At 40.5% G+C, this 16628-nt stretch overlaps 1 pseudogene; it reads right to left on the bottom strand.

The window, feature by feature from the left end:
* LOC140945508 (uncharacterized) overlaps positions 1 to 16628 on the bottom strand; it is a 73729-nt pseudogene that overhangs the window by 2075 nt on the left and 55026 nt on the right.

Raw genomic sequence — 16628 nt, forward strand, 5'->3', positions numbered from 1 at the left:
GATCTCCATTAATCAAGGATTATGTTTCATGTCACTAAATGTTTAATTTATGTCTGTACAGACCCTGCATGGGCGGATCTAGGGGAAGGGTGCAGGGGGTGTGCAAATATTACATTCAACTAGTATTCTGCAAAAAATAATAATAATACTAATACTAATAATAATAATAATAAATAATGTGGTTTATTGGTGTTCAAGTAGTTTGGCACTGAAAAAGCCTTGTAATAGGCTCCTGGTTTACGTCACCAGTCAGTTACGCCATTCCTTAGTGGTGCAACCCCACCTCAGAAAAATCCTGGATCCGCCCCTGCCTTGTCGCATAAGACAAACCTGCAGCTGAGCTGCGTTGTACTGCCACATTGATCCTGGCTTTCTTCGTTCCAATGATGTTTGTTGCCACACATTCGTACAAACCGTTGTCAGCCGGGATTAGGTTCTTAATGGTTAATGTACCCTTGTTTACCTCAGTCCTGCCGACAGGAAAAGGTAGCACCGCTCGAATCCAGGTTACTACAGGACGAGGATAGCCTTTAGCTTGACAGGTTACTTGAAAGGTAGTGCCTTGTACTGGTGTGGCAAGTGAAGGTGGAACTTTTGTGAAGATTGGAAGACCTGAAAAACAATTATCTGGTTTATACTATGAAGCCCTCTTTTAGTCTAAAGGATTGCAACTGAGAAAGATGACAATACATAAATCTTTTCTTTTTCGGGAAACTTTGTACAAGATGTGCATTTGTTTAACAGAAAAGAAACGAGAGAAGAAACAAATTCAAATAATTCGTTAGCACTCTGTTAGTGTCTTTTTTTAGAATTTGAAGTCATGGCTACAAAAGGTGTGAAAGGGTCACGAATCGACCTTTGCATTTTACGGTGTTTCTTCAGTGAGGCACCAGGAGTGGCTCAATTAACTCTAAGGTAAGATGACAAGGGGAGTGTCCCCGATTAGTTCACCACTTGTGTTGCGCTAGAAGCGATGACAGGTTAATAAAGTTATTGATTGATTGATTGATTGATTGATTGATTGAGGATGGTGCTCTATGCCTTTACATCTTACAGGATTCCTTAGATGTTTTAAAAGGTACTGTTCAATTCTCGCGACCTTACCTTGAGAGGACATGTAACATATTGCTGGTTTTCAGTGTCACGCCATCCAAAATAGATCAAAATAAACATCAAAACCGTTCAATAGATAAAGTCCAGAATCTTGGGAATGAAAGGAGGTACATATACAAAGACCCTCGCCAAGATTCAGGTCAGAGGAATATTTCGTATACGAGATATCGGAAGAAATGCTTTACTCAAACTTATAGAGATTTGTATGGAGACGCCATGCTCGTGCTCATCCGGATGAGCTCCAACATGGCGGACGGAAGCCAAAAGAAACATCTGTTTTCGAGTTTTGCTACAAAAGCGTGAATTTATTCTTCGAGAAACTCATAAACATTAAAGTAATACTTTTTCTAATACGTGAACTGTTTAGATAGCAAAATTTCCTGAAATAAGTCATTTTTTTAACCAACATGACAGCTCTCTTGGCCGTCATGTAAATGCCGCGTCACACAAAAGCTTAGAAATTCAAGCTTACTCTATCACAAAACCAAGAACCCTTGTGAGGCGAAAAATTGTATGAAAATTAGTTTTCAGCCGCTCTAATTTATCGTGAAAGTAAAATCTCCGTAGGATCGATAGTTTTTTAGTTTGAATTTTAGTGACGTCATTTGAAAACCAACAATACTGACATAACAAACAGAATTTAACGGCCTGCCATAACAAACCAAAAAAATGAAAATTTCTCTCTCACCTCGAACAGACAAGTTACCAGTTGCCTCGGACGATCCAAGAATGTTTCTGGCAGCACATGTGTACGGTCCAGCATCGCTTTAATTCAGATTTCTAACCATCAACTCTCCTTCCTTAATCAAATACTTTGCACTTGGCTGAAGTTTTCTTCCTTTAAATTGCCATTCCACGACTGGGGTAGGATTTCCGGCGACCGTGCAATAAAATGCCGTATTTCTTCCCTCGTCTCGTGTCTGCTCTGCCGGTGATAAAATCACTTGTGGAGCAGATATCGATTTCCCAGGCCTTCCAGGTGGCCCCGGAATGCCTTTTGGCCCAGGGTCTCCTTTGTCTCCCTTTTCTCCTCTCGGTCCTGCAGGACCAGTTATTCCTGTTTCTCCGGATTTTCCAGGTGGTCCCATGGGACCTTGCGGACCTTTCTTTCCCTTTGGTCCCCCCCTGCCACGTGGTCCCGTCGCTCCAATGGGACCAGGATATCCGGGGGGACCGGCAGGGCATACCTTCTCACTTGACTTACAGTACTTGGTGGGCATAAGTTGTTCAAACTGTTTGCTGATTTCTTTTCTCACTTCTTGTATGGTGATGCCTGCTGAAGTATCGTTAAAAACGTTTCTTCGCTTTCTTACCCGGATGGTTGCTGATGCCTTTATTGGCAACGGGCTGACTGCGGTAAAGTAAAATTAGATAATACCTGTTAATTACCCACTGATAAATTGTAATCAAAGAAAGACTGTCGTCAACTCGTGGGTACGTTGTTTAGAAAATAATCAATTAGTTATCACCTCTGGTTTTCCCACAGTAAATTTTAGGAAATGATAGAAATTCATCTGGAAACACAATACTTTTCTTACTGCTTGTTGCACTTTGTGAACAGTTATTTAGGTATATATTTAAAAACAAAAAATGCAAAAAAAAAAAAACAACAGCAAAACAAATAAGCAAACAAAACAAAACAAAAAAGGAAAAAAGAAGGTCCTTCGCAGAATTTGAACCCGGTTCCTTCGGGTTGACCAGACATCACGTAGCCACTATATACGCCATTGAGGATGATCACATAATTAGGTGAAAAGTGTCAAGTTTAATACCTTTTCCATGGAACTTCCGCCGGCAAACTATCGAGCCATACTCAACCAATTGAAAAAAAGACTCGAAGCAATCGGATGAAATTAAGGCTAATTGAAACCAGGCTATTGACAGTAAAAAACAATGTGAACGCATTTCATGGCAATTCAAAGCAATGAAACAACATATGCGATCCAAAGCCGACACAACTCCTCCGCGAAGGAGGACACAAAACATAAGCTGATGTTTTCTTATCTCGATTTCCGCTGTCATTTTAAAGCTAATGCTTAAAATCACATCCATTTCCCCCTGTGATCTTGGGGAGTCCTTAAGAAGAAAAAGAAGAAGTGCCTTTATTTACCATACATTCATTCATACACATAACCTACTACATTACTACAAGGTAGGAGATAAAGTCAGCGTCGAAGTTGAAGGAGTCGAAGAGCAAATGCTCATCTTCTCGTCAAATGTAACGCCTGGGCGAGTCAAAGGCTCTTGAATCGTACTAATCTGAAAGATTCTTGCGTGTCTTAACTATCATCTAACCGTGCGGTAGCGCACGATGCACGCTCTCAGCGACGAATTTGATGCCACCGAACTTCGGCGAGCGCGTGCTTCTTTGGAAACGATAGATCTTCGCGCTCTCGAGTTCGGACCCGATTAATTACGAAGTGCGTCTACTACGAGTGAGCGAGTGACTCATTTACATATCCCTGTCCCTGCAATAACTCGTGACAGTACGCTCGCGCGTACCCACGAGTTAAAAATGAGCAAGACCGAGAAGGAACGAAAGAATGATACGGCTGACATTTTTTCAAATTAGACTGAACTCCTTTGAAAGAAACGGAAATATCTCCATGAATAATCTCTTAATACACGCCTTTTGTCTATACTGATCTATAATGTCTATACTATTCGAAAATTTATTCAGAAAGAGCTAAACGAAAATAGCTCAATCTAAAGCAAACAGATAAATCTAAAAATGAATTGCCAAGAATTGGGTCATTATTGCTTGAAATTGGTCACGCAATACCTTTCAATTCCGAGACCCCAAATAACCTCAGACCAGAAGCACATGCAGGCCCCGCTTAAAGAAATGTTTAAGGAACCTCATCTAATGTCGTCTAGCTAAAAATCCTAAAAAGACAATCTTGTTGAAAAGCTGTATAGTAATGGAGGGGGACATGGGGGTTTACCGTATTGCGGTATTGAGCCCCGGGGGGGGGGGGGGGGGGGTACTCCCATACATTACCTATACAGGTATGTGCCGCCCAACGGGGTCGTGATTTTGAAGCTCCTGATTTAGAACGGGGTATCCATTTCAGAGGCGTTTTCTAGAACGGGGTATAAAAAATTGTGGATCGCGGCTTTATCTTCTGCTTAAAAATGTTGCTGATTATGAAGAAGCATTTATTTGATGTATAAGTCGAACAAATAAAGAAATATCTTTTTTAAAAAACAGGGCTATTTCAATTTACAAACTTTCTGGAACGAAGTATAAAAAAGAACGCGGTATCAGCCTTTAGGACGAATTCTAGAACGGGGTGTAAAAAAATGGCCTATTACTAGAACAGGGTATCAATTTTAGGGGAATTTTTTTTTAGAACGGGGTGCCAATTTGGAGTCCCGGGCGGCACATACCCACCCAAAAAATACCCAAGTGCCCCCCCGGGTATTGAGCTTTTTTTCAAGCGGTATTTCTGTGATTTTGATTTCAATGTGCGGTAAATTGCGGTATCAACTAGCCCTGCGGTATGCGGCTTTTCATCCTTTTGGTTAATGGTATTCGGTAAAAGAAGATCCTTCATGGCCATTGCGGTACTGTTCATTTTCGCTCTTCTGTCTAAAGCAGGTCAATATTAAAAAAAAAAAAAAAAACTGGTAGGGAATCCAAAATCATCTAATGACCGAGCTTTTTAGATGGTTGTACCGATCAATTTGAGGTCTTCTCACGTTTTTGCGCAATGGCTGAGGTTGATTGATGGTGCATACATGTTTACGATAAACAGAACATGAGATTGTTACAACTTTAATTACGCGTGAACGATCATAATTGCAGTATCGGTATTTCGTCGATTTTCAACACGGTATTTCGGTATTTGCCAATTTTTGTTACGGTATAGCGGTATTGGGTACCCCCAGTGTCCCCCTCGTAATGATATCGACTATCTGGCGCGTGAAGGAATCTTGCTCTGCCCTTGTAGACACATTATTTATAAATTCAACTTCATTTACGCTGTAGATCTCTTCAGTTTTTTATCAGTGGCAGTGGCTTAATTACTGACATCTAGGGAGCATTATACAAAACAGTTTCATACAGTCTAAGTCAAAATCTAATACTATTTTGGAATTGCAAAAGATCCGGTGTTGTTAACGCGAACTCACGTCATGAAAGCGGGTTATGTCTTAACCGAGGGAGAATAAAACCAGGTCTTAACATCCTCAATGTACACAAGGCCATCCAAGTAAGAAGTGTAAGAATAAATTTTACCTGAGGTATAGCCGTTCCCATCATCTAAAACTTGTGTCTGCATCTTCTTTGAAAGGTCCATTGCGATATCTTTTGTCGGTGAGAAAGTCATCCTGTCAAGATTATCAATCGTGCCACGCTTAGTGCAAGGAACACAGTAAATACGAGATTCCAGCGAAATCAGTCGTTCGTTTGTTGCTTCATTTTTCACCCAGAGACAACCGCAAACTAAAACTAATACCACCGAAAGGAACGATGGTCTAATTGACGGAACAAACTCAAGGACTCGTTGAGATTTTGAAGAGTTTACGGTTTTCATTTTTGTAGTTTTACGGTCGTTTTCTTTCACAGCCACTCGAAGACGGAAGTTTGAGGGAAAGCTGCAACTTAAACCTGATCCGCTTCTGATTTAGCCCAGAAAAACAAGAGTGTTAGCTTACATTAGATACGTGACGTAAGCCGGGCTATTTTGCCGATGGTATCTTTTCTCTTGTTGCACTCAAACGTGGTCAAAGTTCCAACAGTCAGTCCGTATTCTAAAATACCGTACAATTTCGAAAATAAGCCCCGGGGCTTATGCTTTTCAAAGGCCCTTTTTGAGGGGCTTATTTTTGGAGGGGCTTATATTCGGAGGGGCTTATGTGCGGAGGAAATTTGCGTTTCGAAACTGATTGGGCTAGCCTTATAGTTGGAAGTAAATTTACCGTTTCTCTTTGTTTTACTTTGTATTTGAGGGCAATTTCCAAGTACAAGCCCCGGGGGGGGGGGGGGGGGCTTATATTTGGAGGGGCGATTTAAAGGAGGGTTTTTTGCGTTACGAGTTTGGGGGGCTTATATTTGGAGGGGCTTATACATGGAGGGGCTTATTTTCAGAATTTTACGGTATCAGAAATCAAACATCACGTAAGAGGTTGACCACGTGACCGTTGGCTTTATTCTTCATTCTTGATAACGTGGAGAGAATAAAGTTTCTCTTTTTGTAACAAACATTCGAGCATGAGTAATTTATTTAATTCAATTCTTGTTTTCTGTCACAGTCTCTCCACGTTTGAGGGAAAGTTGCAAGACAGTTAAACCTGATCCTTCTCCTTAAGCCCATAAAAACAAGTGTAGTAAATTAGCTTACATTAGATTGACGTGAGCCGGGCTGCTCTGCCGGTTGTTAACCTTCCTCCTGTTGTACTCAAACGTGGTCAAAGTTCCAACAGATACCATATTTTAAATTATTGCTGAAATCAAACATCACGTTTACAGGAAAGGAAACAAGTTTGACAACGTGACCATTAACTCTCATTATTGACAACGATGAGAGAATGAAGATCTCTTTTTATGACAAACCTGAGTAATTTTATTGAATTTTAATTTTTGTCTAGACATTAACAATAATACTTGCCCGTGAGCGTGATCTTTTATTTATTTATTATCAGTAGAAATTTCCTATAGGGGTATATTTTATTTAATAATATTTTATATAATAAGGTCTGTCATAAAGGATACTGATGTGCCTCAGATTTTATACGTAGGGCTTACATAAGGTAGTAACCCAACGCTGGTAATTTTAATTACTACACTGCTACAAGGTGATCGAGATTGTCACGTGACTGCAAGCAGTCGCTCCCTGTATATGAGATAGTGTTACCGCTTTAAGCAATTAGTAATCTTAATTTTTGATTACTATATTAGTGGTATCGCATTGGGCAACAAAGCAGTGAGGACAGCCTGGTTCAGTAAATTAGAAATATCACTGTACTGTTTTTTTTTCTTTCAACTTTGTTTACTCGGAAGCAGAGATTTCTTTGCCCTCATAATAAGGAAGTAACTGTTTTCTGACAGATGACAGCACAGCTGCCCCCAGACTCGTATCCAGGTGAAAAAAGATCACCGCAGTAGGACCAGTTGTAGATATCAAAATCATTTCTCTTTTTGACAATTCTATTTTTCGTTTGTTTGTAAAATGATGTAGTATACGTTCTAATGATTGTGTTTTGATTAAGATTTAAGGGGCTTGCTTAGTGCTGTAGATTCGTTCACATCTAAGCGTCTACTTGTACAATAACCTCAGCTCAAATATCAAAGCCGGTGTCACGAGTTACATTAATTAGGTTGTTTCGTAAAAGGTTTCAACTTCGTCTGGTGTGAACTTGTAAGTTCCTGCCAGGAATGTTTGTGCGAAGGTGCTGGTGTAGCTGTATCCGCTCGGTCGGCTGTAAGTATAGCCAAGGCTGCTGTAAGAATTGCTATTAGATGACGCGTAGTTTTTGATGTTAATGTCATGTCCTCCTCCGAATGTAGGACCATAGGATGAGTAAAAGTATATGGAATATTTGCTAGAGCTATATTGCCCTGACTGAGATAATTTGACCGGCGCCCATCCTGGCTTGTTTACCAGCGAAAATAAGAAGGCTTTTGAGTCGTATTGATACCGGCCAGAACCAGAAGCTAAAAGAAATGAAACAAAAGTTTTCTAAGATAAGTTAGCGACATTGTCCTTGTGCCTGTCATAATGATGACGATGATGATAATCATTATTATTAATTAAAGACAATAAATACCCTACTCTCATAAAACAAATTCGATCGAGTGTTTTTTCTTAGCCGAAATTTGCAAATTTCACCAAAAACTTGCGATGAAGTAAGTTAGTCGCTACTTTTGCAATATGGCAATTGAAGGATGGACTAGCAGGGTGGCAAGAAAGTCAGAACAATATCGATATTTTATAAACTCAAAATTATTATTATAATAATATTATCCTGGAATTTGGGCACGTTTTGACAAGCTAGAAATGCATCACTTACTATCTGCAGAACCAGAACTCTAGAAAAGGGGTGGGGGATGGCGTTCATTCACACCATGTGGGTGTAGGAGGGGCGGTCCTCGCCCCTTGAGGAACGAGGGGATATGGGACGGCATCTAGAGCTATTAACCTAGAACCTTTGTACGCCACTGCTTAACCATGTATGAAAGGTAGAGTCACATGACTCCATATTGCTAAGTATCAGGCTGCACTTTTAGCTGAACATGTCAATGCCAATTACGCCAAAGGTATAGATGCCACTTCCATGGATCACAATGCTCACTTACCCCATGAAATACTTGTGTATCCTCCAAAAATATATCTCCCGACCCTTATTATTGTCACAGTCGGACCCCTGCCGTCACATCGGGAGTGAAATGTACTTGCAGCCCAGCCGTCCACGGATGCACGCCAACAGCGCTTCCAGGCAGATTTCACGCTTCGTGCTACAGGGGACAGCCAACTCCTTAAACTTCTCAAATGATTTTTGCTCTTTCCCAAGATAACGGAGTCTTCTAGATCTGAAAAAGAACAATCGACACTAAATGGTGTAATGAGAATTCCATATCTTGGAGACTGGCCAGAATCGGACTTTCTTTGGAACTTATAATTATAGCATCGAATTTTGTCATTGTTGAGTTATTGACATCCAAGTCAGTATTAGTATACACAAGTGCATTATTTTTGGCAAAGTTATCCCTAACGGATATGTAGAAAAGACTATTAACGGTCACCCTCGGGGCCAAATGACCGCTTAATTTAATACAGGTTTGACAACTCGATCAGGAAAATCAAAAAGAGGAAGATGGTGACTAAGCAAAATATCCATTATACATACATACATACATACATACACCCACACATACATACATACGTTTTATTGAGTCTCCCTTTACAGGGCTTTTCAGACACAATTATCTAATTACATAAAATTTACGGAAATATAATCTAAAATATAAGAAGCTAAAACTAGAGTGTTCATTAATTAAAAATGGTATTGAACAATAAATTAGATATTAAAATAGATATCTGATGCACCGGTGCAACAACAGTGACCGTTCAACAGAGGTGAAGCCATTCGCTGCCAAACTCGTACCCTTTGAGAAGATGATCTGACGACCGCTTAATAGACTAAGCAGGGCCGTAGCTAGGTTTTTTGCAACGGGGGCATTTTCGCGAGTGCAGAAGCCACGAGCCTTGTAGGGGGGTCTGGGGGAATCCTTTCCCGGGAAATTTTCAAATTTGGAAGCTCCGAAACGCTATTTTCATCACTTGTCATGAGATATGTCTCCGAAAAATCGACCTCGAGTAATTAGGAAAACGGCAAACAATTGCAAGTCACTATAATGAAACTGACTGAGTCTAAAGAAAACAAATCCATCCAAAAACTTGATGTGTCTGGCTCAACAGGTCTGTGGATAGGGCAGTTGCCTCCCTTGTCACCCCCGCTAACTAGAGGGTCTCAATGGGGTGGTGGCTTTTACGGTTATCAGCTAAAATTTTGGCTCATTCACGGCTATCGGTTAATTTTTTTCAGCTACGGTTAACAAAAAAGTTAAAAATTAATTTATTTTGTTTCAAATAGTTAAATATTAATTAACCTGTATTTTTTGTAAGTTTAAAGCAAAATAAAGGGTTTAGGATCATCTCGGGATGAAATAAGCTATTCTTTTGAAAAAATTTAACATTTGATGGATAATACTTTTTATAAAATATTCCACTTCTAATATTATTTTGCGTATAGAAATGTCAACAGCTGACACGCGAACGCCCAACTCGTGGCCGGGGCACGACATTCGTGGGCTTTTCACACTAGAGACGGATTATCCGTGTGAGACGGTTTATTCGTTTGATAATTCGCGTCAGATAGGTAATACCTCTTAATTTGAAAATGGAATGACTTTATCCGTCTGTTTATCCGTCAATTTTAACGGAAAGTTTGAAGATGGATTATCCATTTCAGATAGTCTGTGTACAACTGCCCCCTCCCCTCAGAAAAAATCGGAGAAGGGGTGTCTGTGGGGGAGGCGGCGACTGTACACAGGCTAGTCTCAGACGGCTAATCTATTTCTAGCTCTAGTGTGAAAACGGCCAATAACAAAATTCCCGTGTCCAGTGTTTTTAACGATACTCGTAGGACTGGACAGAACGACTGTCTGCCGTTGCCTTGTTCGTAGGCCTCATTATTCCACGCAGCTAATGCGTTTCGGGTCACGTGGTCCAAATGGCGAGCCGCAGGCCTTAGCGACCCAAATATGGGGGAAAATATGTCCCCCATCTGACCAGAAGGGCATTGTTTAAATTCAGCCAAGCATATAAAGTTGACAGCTTGAAACCATACTTGAGCTGAAATGCGAATCTCCTTTCGTGGCCTCCTGTGAAGCTTTATCCGACATATCTTTCAACCGCTCCATTTTAGCAGACACGACTAAAAAGCTGATGAGACGAACACAACTAAAAAAAAAGAACCTGATAGAATGAAAATTGCTCCTAAATAGTGCACCAGTTGGAAAACTTGTGGCGGTGTAGAGGAGTTTTGCACAAATTATCAAACAGGGGATACCTCAGAATCAATATGCATTTAGGGACTGTGCAATAATTATCAGGAGGGGGGCTGAAAAACTAGAGTTATCTAGCAAAAAGTTAGACAGTACCCCCCCCCCTCCAAAACAAAAAAAATAGTTCTAACCCCCCTCTGTTATGTTACAAATAACGTCGCACCCCCCCCCCCCCCCCCCTCCCACTACACTGGTAAACTCCAAACTGGCCTTATATTGGCTCAAAATCTAAAACTTCTGAAGCCAGAAAGAGAAAGGAGCAGAGAAAAAAATCAAAGAACAGGAGATTGAACGTTTCAAATAACAGACGAAAAAGAGCTGGCATTATATTTAGATCCTTGAGAGGAGAGCCTGTTGAACTTTGTTATGAGCCACATATATATGGAATTCAGCAAATCGATTCAGTCGATGAAGAAACATTACTTTTATTCACATCAAAAACCGACAAAGCTTGTCTACGAGATCTATTTGATTCCCATTGTTTTATGGGGGAAGCTGAAAAACAAGTTCATGATTTTTGCTTTATATAGGATCAGCTCAATTAATTAGAAGACGGGTTAAAATTGATCAGTTGTGAATTTGCTTTTCATTTTGATGGAATATTTTCAATAATCGTTTAACCGCTATTCGTGTTGATATTTGTTACAGTCTATCATGATGCCTGTATTGAGAATCTTTTATTGCGTTTAATTTTATTTACATTTCGAATAAAACTTAAGGCCCCCTCTCCGTCAAATGAGTGATTTTATGTAATGCCCCCCCTCTTGTTTTTCAGCCCCCCCCCCTCCTGATAATTACTGCACAGTCCTTTATTTACCAAAGATGAACGAAGTGCAACGATTTAAATTTAATAGAATTTACATTAACTATAAATTCAAATAGTTTTTACGGTAGCTTTCTCTGGGAAGCAGAATTTAAATAGGAGACTTCACCGGCCTTTTCTCAAAAAAGGGAATAGCTCCGCTTTAAATTCTGCTCCCCCGAAATTTCTATTTCTAAATCTAAGTAGCTTTCTTTTTCTTTTACAAAATTTTTACGGGGGAATCGAAATGAATTTTGGTTGATTGGTTGCTTCCATCGCGGTTCCCCCCTATTTGTTTTTTTAATAAAATACCATTGCACGAACGGTCTCTATTATTTTTCACGAGCCATAACGAACCAAGTTCCCTTGCACTAAGCGAAGGCGACACACTCCGATCGCTTGCTTTTTCAGGCGACTCACCCAGAAGAGCACGTGCAGACGGAACTTTGGTCGTTGTTTAGCTTTATTTTGAATCCCCCAAAGAATAAGTTCAATTACGAATTCTAAGCGTCTAGTTGAAATACAATCTTAGCAAGTCCCAAACAAAAGGAAAATATATTTGGCAAACCGTTTTCCGAGACTATTTTACCTTATAAGCTGTCCTAAAGCTTCGTTTTTTAACAGAAAGATTCATTTAATATACACGTTCTACAAAGTCTTCTTGCACTAAGCGAAGGCGACTCACCCGATCGCTCGCTTTTAATCAGGCGACACACCCAACATAAAAGCACGTACAGAATACCCTGAACCATGTTCATGAATTTGTTTTCGGTGAATTATATCAAAGCTCTCTGCTCGTGAAAAATAATAGAGACCGTTCGCGCAGTCGTATTTTATTAAAAAAACAAATAGGGGTGAACCGCGATGGACACAACCAACCAAAACTCATTTCGGTTCCTCCGTAAAAAATTTTTAAAAGAAAAAGAAAGCTTCTTAGATTTAGGGCCTTACAAATAACGAGCAAACTTAACACTCAACCCCCTCTCTGTGAAGTACCTTAGGTAGGTCGGTAGGGGTATGGGTAACACGAGAGCGTCTGATATTTTTCATTTCATTTTTGATCAAAATAGAAAGCTTTTATGAGGTTTATACTTGGAATAGCCCTTATTTATGGCTTTGTAGCACAATTTGCTACCAGTAAGAGTCATTTTCACCGATTCGATACTAGGAAAATGATTATTTTCCCAGGCAGAGCTCTGTCCGGCTGTGCTGAGAACGTATGCAACAACGCAATATCACGCTATGATTACTGGCTTTATTGTTGTGCAAAGAGTGTTTTATTACTGTACCGCTACGTATGTATGTGTATTATAAAACACGGACGTCTATAATTTTCAACACATTCCTTTGTTTATCAAGAAAATGTCGCGCGAAATTAATAGAGCTTTTCGACTTAGGGTACTTTTTGTAACACAAAATTGCCTCCAGTGGAAGTTGTGCTGGGCCTGTTTCTTCCTAAACACTAGCTGTACGATCACTCCCGGGAGCGCCACAATAAATCTGGCGGGCATTTAGGAGGTTTTGGCGCGGATATGTTCGAAGCCGAAATAAATTAAAGGAAATTAAAAATCGAACAATGTGCTTACCTTCAAGGAGTCTTACGATTAATCAAGTCATTATACAAACCAGAATTAATGTGTCGCAAGGTAAACCTACTGATCTAAGGCTGAATTGGCCTCGCATTTGAACCAATGTGAGGAAGGAAGGCTGGCCATCTCCGGTTTCAGAAGAGAAGCTTGAATTCTCCTAACCTGTTCGACCTGTTTAAATGTTCTTCCAAATACCAATGGCTTCTAAGGTAAATGATTTTGATCGCGAATCAACACAGAAATTCTCGACCGGGGTACGGCAAAAAATAACTCACATATACTCCATACAATGATGGCTTGATCGGGCTGATCCGATCGGGAGAATAGTTGAAGAGACCTCGCTCGACTTTATTTACATGTATTTACCCCGCCTAGTATTGTTTTAACCATATTAACAGACAGTTGCGAAATTTAGAATTGTTTCATCGCCTCTGTGAAGATCACTATCGATGACAGCTAGTCTGACCCCTGCTAACATGCACGAGATCGGAGGTAAAATTATAACAGGAAATTGAGCATAGCAACCGTCACTCAAGAAAATTAGTAAAGGGACTTTATGCGACTTCTCATGCAAGTTTTTTTTCTCAGACACGCCACCGAAATGCCTTGACCAAGATGGTGTGGGAAGACGCCGTACAGGAAGGAGGCGTGGCAATGTCTACCGTTGCGTCAGACAAAACAGGCAAACGGTGTCATCTCTGCGTGTTGTTTCACTAGTATTTCGAGGGCACGACCTCCTGAAAATCGCAAATATTAATCCCCAGTAAGAAGGCAGATTTTCGCTATAGAAAAAATTAGTTTCCCGAGAGAGCGCCGGAAATGGAGCCTAGGTCTAGGTCGACACCTAAAAGTACGGAGTCAAAGTAGCCGGGAAATAAAAAAACGTAACCATAAGTGAGTTTAGCACCTCCCTTAAAATTACCAAATCTAGGGAACAACTTCTTTTACGGTTAATATCATAGGTGACGAATTACTCCTTAATTTTGGGGTGAAATTTCAGCGTTAATTTGTAATTTCACATGTGAAATTATAAAATTGCCATGGCAACCTTCCGTACGTCTTAGTGTCAAGATGGCGACGAAGTTTTAAAATGCCGTGAATGAAGATGTCAGGGCACAAAAAGACGCTTTAAAAAACCTGAACACACAAGAGAACATCAAGAAGGATTCTAACAGGTATTTTGCCGAAATAGTCTGCAAAATTCTGAACTTTATATGCCAAATTTAAGGTCTAAACATTTGAGAGGGTGGAGTTCTCGATCGATACGATGCAGGATAAACATGTAAAAAATACACGATTGCTAACGTAATTCGTCACCCATGATATTAATAGGTAATCAAAAGGTATACTCGTGAAATTAGGGAATAATTTCACGTGCGTTTTGTCCAAATCCTAATAATTTCCCGAGCCTTTAGGCTAGGGAAATTATTAGGATTTGGACAAAACGCGCGTGAAATTATTCCCTAATTTCACTCGTCACCATTTGTTTACACATACTAATTCTTTTTTACCCCATTTACGGCTGCCGGTTAAAAATTTTCAATTTTTACGGCTATCGCCTAAATTTTTGGCCGTTTTACGCCTATCGGTTAACCTCATTGAGACCCTCTAGCTACGGCTCTGGTCTAAGGTGACGGCTTATGCAGTTTAGATATAAAGTAATTCAGGAAAATGATCTCGGATACTTTGGTATAAGTGACCGCTTATTAGTTATAGTCAGGTTCGCCTACAGGTTTGACTGTATGATATCAGTCTTTCCAATAGCTGCAAGAAACTCAAGTGATGAGGACAAAACTGATTTCATTATTTAAACTGTTTATAAAAACAAGATAAATTATTTCCACCTCATAGGTGTAACTAGAACTAGAAAGTTTGGGCAAACGAAAATGACCATTTGCTGACAGTGGTGTTTGCCACCACCCTATGCCAAATAAATAGAGCAAACCTGGTTTTCGTTGTACGGCCACATTGATCCTGGCCTTCTTTGTTCCCATAATGTTAGTAGCAACACAGTCGTACAAACTGCTGTCAGCAGGACTTAAATTCTTAATAGTTAGTGTTCCTTGGTTTACTTCAGTCCTTCCAGCTGGCAAAGACATTCCCACTCTTCTCCAGTTTATCACGGGACGAGGGAAACCTTCAGCTTGGCAAACTACTTGAAAGGTAGAGCGCTGTACTGGCGTGGCAAGTGGAGGTGGAACTTTTGTGAATATTGGTAGTCCTAGGGAAAGGATGAATAACGCAAAACGAAATCAATTAACTAGTGGAAAACCGTTAAACAAGAGAAGGATGCAATCCCGGCCGTTTGTGAGCCTACACAACGGAGACACGCATAAAAATGATCAATCAGCAGCTGGGTGTGTAAATCTCGGTAGTTTCAATTATGTTCTTACCTCGGACAGTCAAGTTCCCAGTGGCCTCGGACAATCCAAGAATGTTCCTGGCAGCACACGTGTACGTCCCAGCATCGCTATAATTTAGATTTCTCACGATCAGCTCTCCTTCTTTAATCAAATACTTTGCACCTGACAGAAGCTTTCTGCCCTTAAATTGCCATTCCACGATTGGGGAAGGATTTCCGGCGACCGTGCAATAAAATGCTGTATTTCCTCCCTCATCTCGTGTCTGCTCTGCCGGCGACAACATCACTTGTGGAGCAGATATCGATTTTCCAGGCCTTCCAGGTGGTCCCGGCATGCCTTTTGGCCCAGGCTCCCCTGCCTTCCCATTGCTTCCCTTTTCTCCTCTCGGTCCTGCAGGACCCGTTATTCCTGTTTTTCCGGATTTTCCAGGTGGTCCCATGGGACCTTGAGGACCTTCATCTCCCTTTTCTCCTCTCGGTCCTGCAGGACCAGTTATTCCTGTTTTTCCGGATTTTCCAGGTGGTCCCATGGGACCTTGAGGACCTTTCTTTCCCTTTGGTCCCCTCCTGCCACGTGGTCCCCTCGCTCCAATGGGACCAGGATATCCGGGGGGTCCTGCAGGACATACCTTCTCGCTTGATTTACAGTACTTGGTAGGTATAAGTTGTTCAAATTGTTTGCTGATTTCTTTTCTCACTTCATGTATGGTGATGCCAGTTGAAGTGTCGTTCAAAACTTTTCTTCGCTTCCTTAACCGGATGGTTGCTGATGCCTCTATTGATAACGGGCTGACTGCAGTAAAGTAAGATTAAGAAATTTCTTAATATCCAGTGATTAATATTAAAAATAAATAAGGGAGAAAATATAACGAACAAATCAACGGAATGAATGATAAGGATGACATTTCGAACATAAAATTAACGTTTTGGAGGTTGCGTTCAACAACAAGGTTAACAACTTTTTAATTTGTCCTCACGCCTCTTCCCTTGTTGCTTCTAAGGGAAAGCTAAGCTGACATTCTAGATTTCTAGTTCTACATACGCACACATTTCAAACCCCGGGGGAAGGGAACTTGGGTAAATTTTTGCTGGGTATGTGCCGCTGGCGTCTAAGAGCCCCTACCCCATTATATAGTCTATTCTGTGATTAATTATAGACCCTATATCTTAGTCACTTTTGGGCAAATATGA

The sequence above is a fragment of the Porites lutea genome, chromosome 8, assembly GCF_958299795.1.
Source record: "Porites lutea chromosome 8, jaPorLute2.1, whole genome shotgun sequence".
Classification (NCBI taxonomy): Eukaryota; Metazoa; Cnidaria; class Anthozoa; order Scleractinia; family Poritidae; genus Porites; species Porites lutea.